Source organism: Mustela erminea, chromosome 4 (genome assembly GCF_009829155.1).
Source record: "Mustela erminea isolate mMusErm1 chromosome 4, mMusErm1.Pri, whole genome shotgun sequence".
NCBI lineage: Eukaryota > Metazoa > Chordata > Mammalia > Carnivora > Mustelidae > Mustela > Mustela erminea.
In genome coordinates this window covers 128004002-128011324 of record NC_045617.1, presented here as the reverse complement: position 1 = coordinate 128011324, position 7323 = coordinate 128004002, and positions in this window count along the sequence as shown.

The window sequence follows — 7323 nt, the reverse complement described above, 5'->3', positions numbered from 1 at the left end:
GCCGCCTCAGGGCTGGCCCCAAGCATTCTGGCCTCATTGTTATCTAGGAAATGTGTTCTGTTCTCACCCTAGGGAATAATCTGTCTAAACCGAAAAGTGAACAAACAGCTTGTGTTTTTTTGATTTTTGTTTTTCTGACTTGGGGTTGCCCCCCCTTCTCCATGTTCCTCTTGGCAGCCCCAGGAACCCTCCTCTGTGACCTGACAGCCTAGCATGGGATTTCCATGGGATCTGCGTTTCCCTTCTGTCTCCCAGCTGTGCTCGGCTGACACATCCTGCTTTCAAATAGGCTCTTGGATGGCTGTTGGGGGTTGGCCAGTTGTCTTTCTTCTCTTGCGGGGTGAATTCAGTTCCTTACAAGGATAGGGCTGCTCACCTAGCACTTAAGATTAGAATCAATCACCACGTTTAGTTAATCACCATCTACGTTTCAACAGTTGATCCTCAGGACCCCTATTCCCCAGAGCTGCTTCTCTTTCTCTCTCTCTCCGCCCAGCTGCTGGCCAAGTTCCTCTCTCTGCTTACGTGGACCGTGTTTCCCCACTGGGGCCCAAGTTTGGCTCTGCAAGCTTCTTCACAATTTCCAGTCAGTACACCATGAGACTTCTCAACTAGGGGTCGGGTGTTTGGATATTTGTTTTCCTAGGAAGCACATCAGAGCAATTCTCTGGCTTCCTTTTTTTTCCCCTGGAAAAACACAAGGCAGGCTCATTCTCATTCTGACATTTGAAAGAATCTGAAGTACAGGTAACCGTTTCTTTAAGTGCAGTGGTGATTGGTCACTAGCGCTCAGCATCCCTGTGGGAAGGCCAGTGTGGGGTGGTGGGGCCTGGAGCAAACACAGAGCTCGTGCACTGTGTAAAGGGAGCAGTCAGCACCGCTCTGTTTAGTGGGCCGTTCCAGCTGGTTGGGTGGGCTCAAGGTGGCCAGTCCTCCCAGGTTTTCAAAAGGAGCTGGAAATCTGACTTTTTATCTGAAATACCCCAATTTTGAAGAGTTACCAAAAAACACCCATGACAAGAAACTTTTCCAAGTAGAAGAATGAGGAAGTTTTGGTTTCTAAACTGTCAGTTCAGAGAATCAACACCAGACAAGTTCAAGTTCACATGGGAAGGTTGCACTCTTGCCCACACATTTCTCCAGAGACTTCTTTACAACAACCTGCCTCTCTGTTTCCTCTGTGACATGTCCCTCATGCCGCCCTGGCAACCAGGAGGCCCTTGGCAGCGGTGGCCTGGACACTCCCCTTTGTTACCGAATCGTGTCGGTATTGCACTCCACTGCAAAGGGGTATGCAGTTAAGACAATTTTTTGGCAAATTAAATGAAAGAAACCTGCATTTCCTATTTGAAAGGAAACTTCAGCATACGTTATTTATAGGCAGGGGGATCATCTGCTCCTTGTGTTGTAAATAGACACTGTATTTCACGGATGAGATTTGCTTGAAGGTACACCACGAGGACACAGTCTAGGTCTGTCCTCTGATGAGCCTGCAGAATTGACATGCTGGGCGGTCCACGTCCTTGCTGCGGGACAGCAGACGGGCACAAGCTACCTGGTAATTGAGCAGACTGGGGCTCATTAATAAGCACACCGTCCTCAAAGATAGAACATTCATTAATAGAAATATATGCAGGTGCTGGCAGCCAAACCGCCCTGAGCAATGTGTCCTAACCTTGGCCTCTTTCTCCTCCTGGGGATTGAATGCATTCTTGGTCTTCGTTTAAGAGGGCATTCTGTCAAATTACAAGCATTTTTATTGTAGGTGAGATTTCTGACCCATGTCCAGAGGGGTTAAAGTACTTTCTGCATACCAATTTTCTGCTCTAGGTGCATTACTATTTTCACATGTAGATTTTATGATTATAGGGGCATGGCAAGGCCAACAGATCAGAGGACTGCCATTGAGAACATGGTTTGTTACTCACAGACCCCAAGAGGAGGGAGACACAACACCAGCAGGGCCACGTGGGGAAACACCAGGGCTGGTCAGGAGGCAGAGAGAGAAGGGGGGTGATGCTGTGGGCAAGAGCCTGCAGAGAAGAACAGGCAAGGCAGAGATAAGCAGGTTTTGGATTGGCCAGACTGAATAATTTCAGTGGGGTCTGGGGCACTGAGGCTCCCCACCTGGGTGTCTGACACCTGTCCTTAGGGTGATTAGGGCAGGTGGACAGTGGCCCAAAATATGAGAGCCCATAAAGGAGGTAGTGGGAGTGTGGGCTCTGCACTGGTTGGTTTGCACATGCAAGGTGGGCTCAAGGCAAATTGTTCACTATTTCTAGGAATTGACTAATCCCAGGAAGGGCAGTCCCTCCATCACGAGCAAGGTCCCAAGATGTCTAAGCATCAAATATAATAACTTAGAAGATGTCCTTATTGCACAAATTAATCCCTAGGAGTCCTATGAATCCTTGGTCTCCAAAGGGATCTGATATTATCCCCTGCTGAGGACACAGAGGAAACCAAAATTGTGACATAACTTGATACCTCATGCACGAAACTTCCAGGAGCTACAAGGCTCCACAAAGATACAGATGTCACTTTTTCTTGATTTGAATGGGTAATATAGTCCTGTGGTCCAGAACTCAAAATGATTTGAAGGGTTTTACACAGAAAGTATTGTTCCCATCCCTGTTCCCGTCCTCTCCTCCCTAACACTGATGAGTCTCTAGCGCAGACTTGTACTATTTCTTTATGGAAATACCAAGCACACAAGAATATACATATTTTTTAGACAACAGAAGAATTCCTCTGAAATCTATATAGCTTAGCCTTCATGGCCATTAACAATGTGTCCTGAAGCACTTCAGAACTCAGTGGTCTGCTCAAACGTGATACGTTTTACTCCTAATCAGAGTCTGAACAACTGAAGGATTTGGCAGGTGTGCAGTGTATCGTATCTTAAACACGTTTAACTTTATTAGATTGCTGGGCAAAGTGTTAGAGTTTCTATTATTTGTTCCTGTCTGTTTTGGGGTTGGAGTGAAGATCAGGGTGGTAGGAGTTGGCAGAGGGTTGTGAATTTTCCATAAACTAAGGGCTGCTCTTGGTCTTGATAGTAAATCCTGAGAGCAAATTTTTCTTTTGTGGGCAAATTCACATTAAACAATCTTTTTTTTTTTAAAGTTTTATTTTTTTATTATTTTTTAAAGATTTTATTTATTATTTATTCGAGAGAAAGAGAGAGAGAGCGTGAGAGGAGAGAGAGGTCAACGGGAGAAGCAGACTCCCTGCTGAGTAGGGAGCCCTACGTGGGACTCGATCCCCAGACTCTAGGATCATGTCCTGAGCCGAAGGCAGTTGCTTAACCAACTGAACCACCCAGGCGCCCCACATTAAACAATTTTGAGACAGATGTCTAAATCCCAAAATGCCCATTTATTTATTTACAGTAGTTACAACTGATCCAGAAATCAGAATCCTAAGAAGTTATGGCTGGCCAGTGTATTCACTCCTGGCAAGTGGGAAAAGTTGAATAACGATCTAAAGCCTGTTCATGAATATGGAATTAGAAGGGAGGAGATTAATTAGATTAAACACTCCTGGAAATATCACTGGTACCAGGGCTTTAAAATTCTGTGGGAGGCATTTTGACACCACACAAAGTCAACAGATTTTTTTTTATAAGTGACTGTTCTGTGTTTTTTCTCACTTCTCTATGGACAAGTGAAAATTTGTTAGGGGCAAGCTATGAGATTATTGGAAACACCAGTGTTGAATGAAGAGACAATAGAGATGACCTCAACAATGGAAAAACCAAGCAGTAACATCTCCAAAGTCAGGATGGCCTTGCCTGTAGGCAAATGCAACTCAAATATCGAGGTGAGGGTTATGGGAGGGCAGATCCTCTTCTTGGTCCTGCAACATCCTTGCTCAGAAGGGAAACTTCTCAGGAAGACTTTGCTGGTGGGAGGACGGGGCACACAAGGTTTCATCATTTATGTTCCTTTGGATGGAACAATTACGGTTTCCTACTGCACCAAACACTCAAAGTTGGTTGGGTTGGTCAAGATTTCTCCACTGGATGGTGACTGGTGGGCACTGAACAAGTTTGTATCTGTAATAATTCGGACATGTCTTACACTCAAGTCTTGGGATCCATTCTTCTAAGGAGAATTTGCATGTCTTAGTTCTAATCGTTAATTTTGGAGTATAACTCACAATGACAACCTTTTATTACTATTTGATTTTAGTTTTGGGGCAGGTATTGTTTACACACAGTACAAAATTCAATATAATACAAAGTGGTGCTCCTTGAAAAACAAGTTCCAGCTCATTCTCATGCCCTAGCTACCCTAGGGACAAACGTTAGAACCAGTTTCTTGCGTCTACTCCAGAAGTATATATGAATGTGTATATTTTTTTTAATGTATGCACCTGGCTTTTTTCCTTAATAAATTAGTTTGGAGATTCCTAGAGTTACCTCATTCTTTTTACCTAGATGCATTTATTTAGCTAAGCAACATTTTCCTTTTATTTTCTTTCCTCATGATATTTTCTCTGTTTCTGTTTCTTTTTTAATTTTGTAAATATGTAAACCATTCACATATTTCAAAATATTTTCAGTCCATTCACCCACTCACTATTTGTTCAAGAAATACTTACTGAGTGTCCACTGGGTACCACTGTTCTAGATTCTAGGGATGTATTGGTGAACAAAGAAGCTCATTTCTCATGAAGGGAGCCAGCAATAGACAAAATAAGTGAATGTGAGATGATAAACTGGAGGACATGGAGAGAAATCAGCAGAGATGAAGATCTTAAGGCTGGTTGAGGGTGGTCAGGCAGGTGAAACTTCGGGGGTGAAATCTGAACAAAGATGAGGGAATTAGCCATATAGACATCTTGGGGGTGATGTGAGGACCTGGTAGGCCAATGTAAGGTACTGGCTTTCCTGTGAGATGGAACCCCTGGGGGAATTCAAATGGAGGAGTAATAGGAAATGATGTAGACAAGGGTCATTCTGGCTGTTGGGTGGAGAATAGGCCTGAGGGGCCAAAGTAGAAGTGAGGAGACTAGTCAAGAGGTGTTGCAGTAATCCGGGGGGAGATGATGGTAGACCATGGTGGTAACATTGGAAGTAGGAATCAGTGGTTGGGTTGGCCACTGGGTAAGACAAGAAAGGACTCAAGGATGACTGCAAGATTTTGAGCCCAAACAACCAGATCATTTAATTTCCCTCAACTGAAATGCCAAAGGTAGAGCAGGTTTTGGAAAGGAAGAGCAGAAAATGATTTGGATGTGTTAAATTTGAGATGACTAAGACTTGGGTTTGAAGTTCAGGAAAGAGCAGATCTGATGGTGGAGATTTGGGAACTACCAAATTGAAAGATGGACTATTTAAAGCCATGGGGCTGGATTTGATCATCACATGAGTGGGTGTAGACAGAAAAGAGTCTCGGAGATTGTGTCTGAGAGCTAGAGAGAAGATCTAGAGATCTAGAGAGAAGCCAGGAGAATGAGAATGGTCAGTGAGGTAAGAGATAAACCAAGAGTACGTGGAGTCCTGGAAGCTAAGCAGAGACAGTATTTCAGGAACAGAAAAGGATCAAGTGTGTTTGATGTTCCTGATAATGAAGTATGGTGAAGATGGAGAAAAGAACATTGGATTTTAGCATAAGGGAAGTCACTGTTGATCTTGACAAATGCAGTTTTGGTGGAATAATGAGAGCAAAAACCTGATTGGAGTAAAAAGATATACAGTAAAAATGTTCCTTCCCATCTCCCCCATATGCCTTTTCTCCCAAGCCGCTTGCCCCAGCCAGGTAACCAGTTTCATTTTTCCTTATCTGTAGGTCAGGAGTTTTTATACAAATATAAGCATATGTGTACCTATATATTTTATTTTCCTATTGTTTCACTTTGGAGGATTGCTCTACAGATCGACTTACATGTGTACTGTAAAAAGGTTATTCTCTGCAATATTGTCTGTCATAACCAAAGAAGATCAGAAACAGTGCACCTGTCTACAGAGGATTGGTTAGAGCACTCCCACAATGAACTGTTGTGCAGATGTCAGCCAAGAATGAGGAAGTTCTGCAGAATAGATAGAGATACTCATTGTAGCCTGTTAAGTAAAAAAAGCATGATGTAGAGAAATATATATAGTATGCAAAGTGGAGAATAGGAAAACGATAGATGATAGATAGATAGATAGATAGATAGATATCTGTGTTATAGGGTACACTAATCTATAATTTGATAGACATTGTGAAATTGTCTTCCATAGGAGCCAGACCACTTTGCATACCCACCAACAATGCATATGAATATAGCTAGGCCTCTATTGATGGAAAATGAGATTGCTTCATGTATTTTGTCATTGCAACATAAAAAACAAAGGTATATCTGAACACAAAATTTCTCATGAATAAAAATGTATTTGTAGAATAAGGCCTCATTGACTATAGAAGTATTATTTTATGTGAGAGATGTAGGAGTTTTTTGTTTCTTTTGTTTTTAAGTGAAATTAAATGTTTTTAAAGGAAATTAGCCTTTGTATCACTCAGCTTTTGCTGCATAAGACAAGCTCCAAACTTAGTGGCTGAACAGCTGTTTGTTTAGCTCCCAGTTCTGTGGGTCGGCAACACGTCCTGGGATTCACTGGGTAGTTCTGCTGCTTGTGACCAGTCTTGGCCGATCTTGGCTGGGCCTTCTGCTGGAGAGCTGGTGGAGGAGAGCTCCTGGGGTGGCTCAGCATCTGTGCTCAGCATGCTCTCTCCTCCTCCACCTGGTCAGCCTAGGTTTTCTCACATGGGAACTCAGAAAATCTGGGGGCAGAAGGACAGCAAGCCCCAATGTGCAAGTACTTTCCAAGTCCATTCCCACCACATTCCTTACTGTTCACTGGCTTGGGCCCAGAGTCAGTGTAGGATGATGCGACCAATGACATGGGTGCAGGGAGGTTTGAACAAGTTGGAGCCATTACTGCAATGAATTGACAACATCCCTTAAAGGCCCAATTTTAATTCTCTGTTTTAAGAATTTGGGGTCACTCTAGTCCCTGTTACTGATCAAGCCAGGTACTGTGCTAGAGTAGGAGACACGTGAGTTATGGTCCCCAAGTCCTTGACTGAGTCTGAACCACAGTTTCAGTCTAAAATAGCTTTTTCCTTGGAAGTTTATTTCTTCTGAAGAGAGATTTAGTGGGAGTGAGACCCTGATTTTTTTAGTTTCAAAAATACATTTTTATTTTCTGAACACTTTGCTTTTCTTCACTCAAGAGGAACTTGATGACCAGGTACCCATCTGGCACCCCATGCAACCCAGCAGGCAGGGTCTGACTTTTGCTGATTTCAGCTGATAATGTGTTTAAATGGAAAT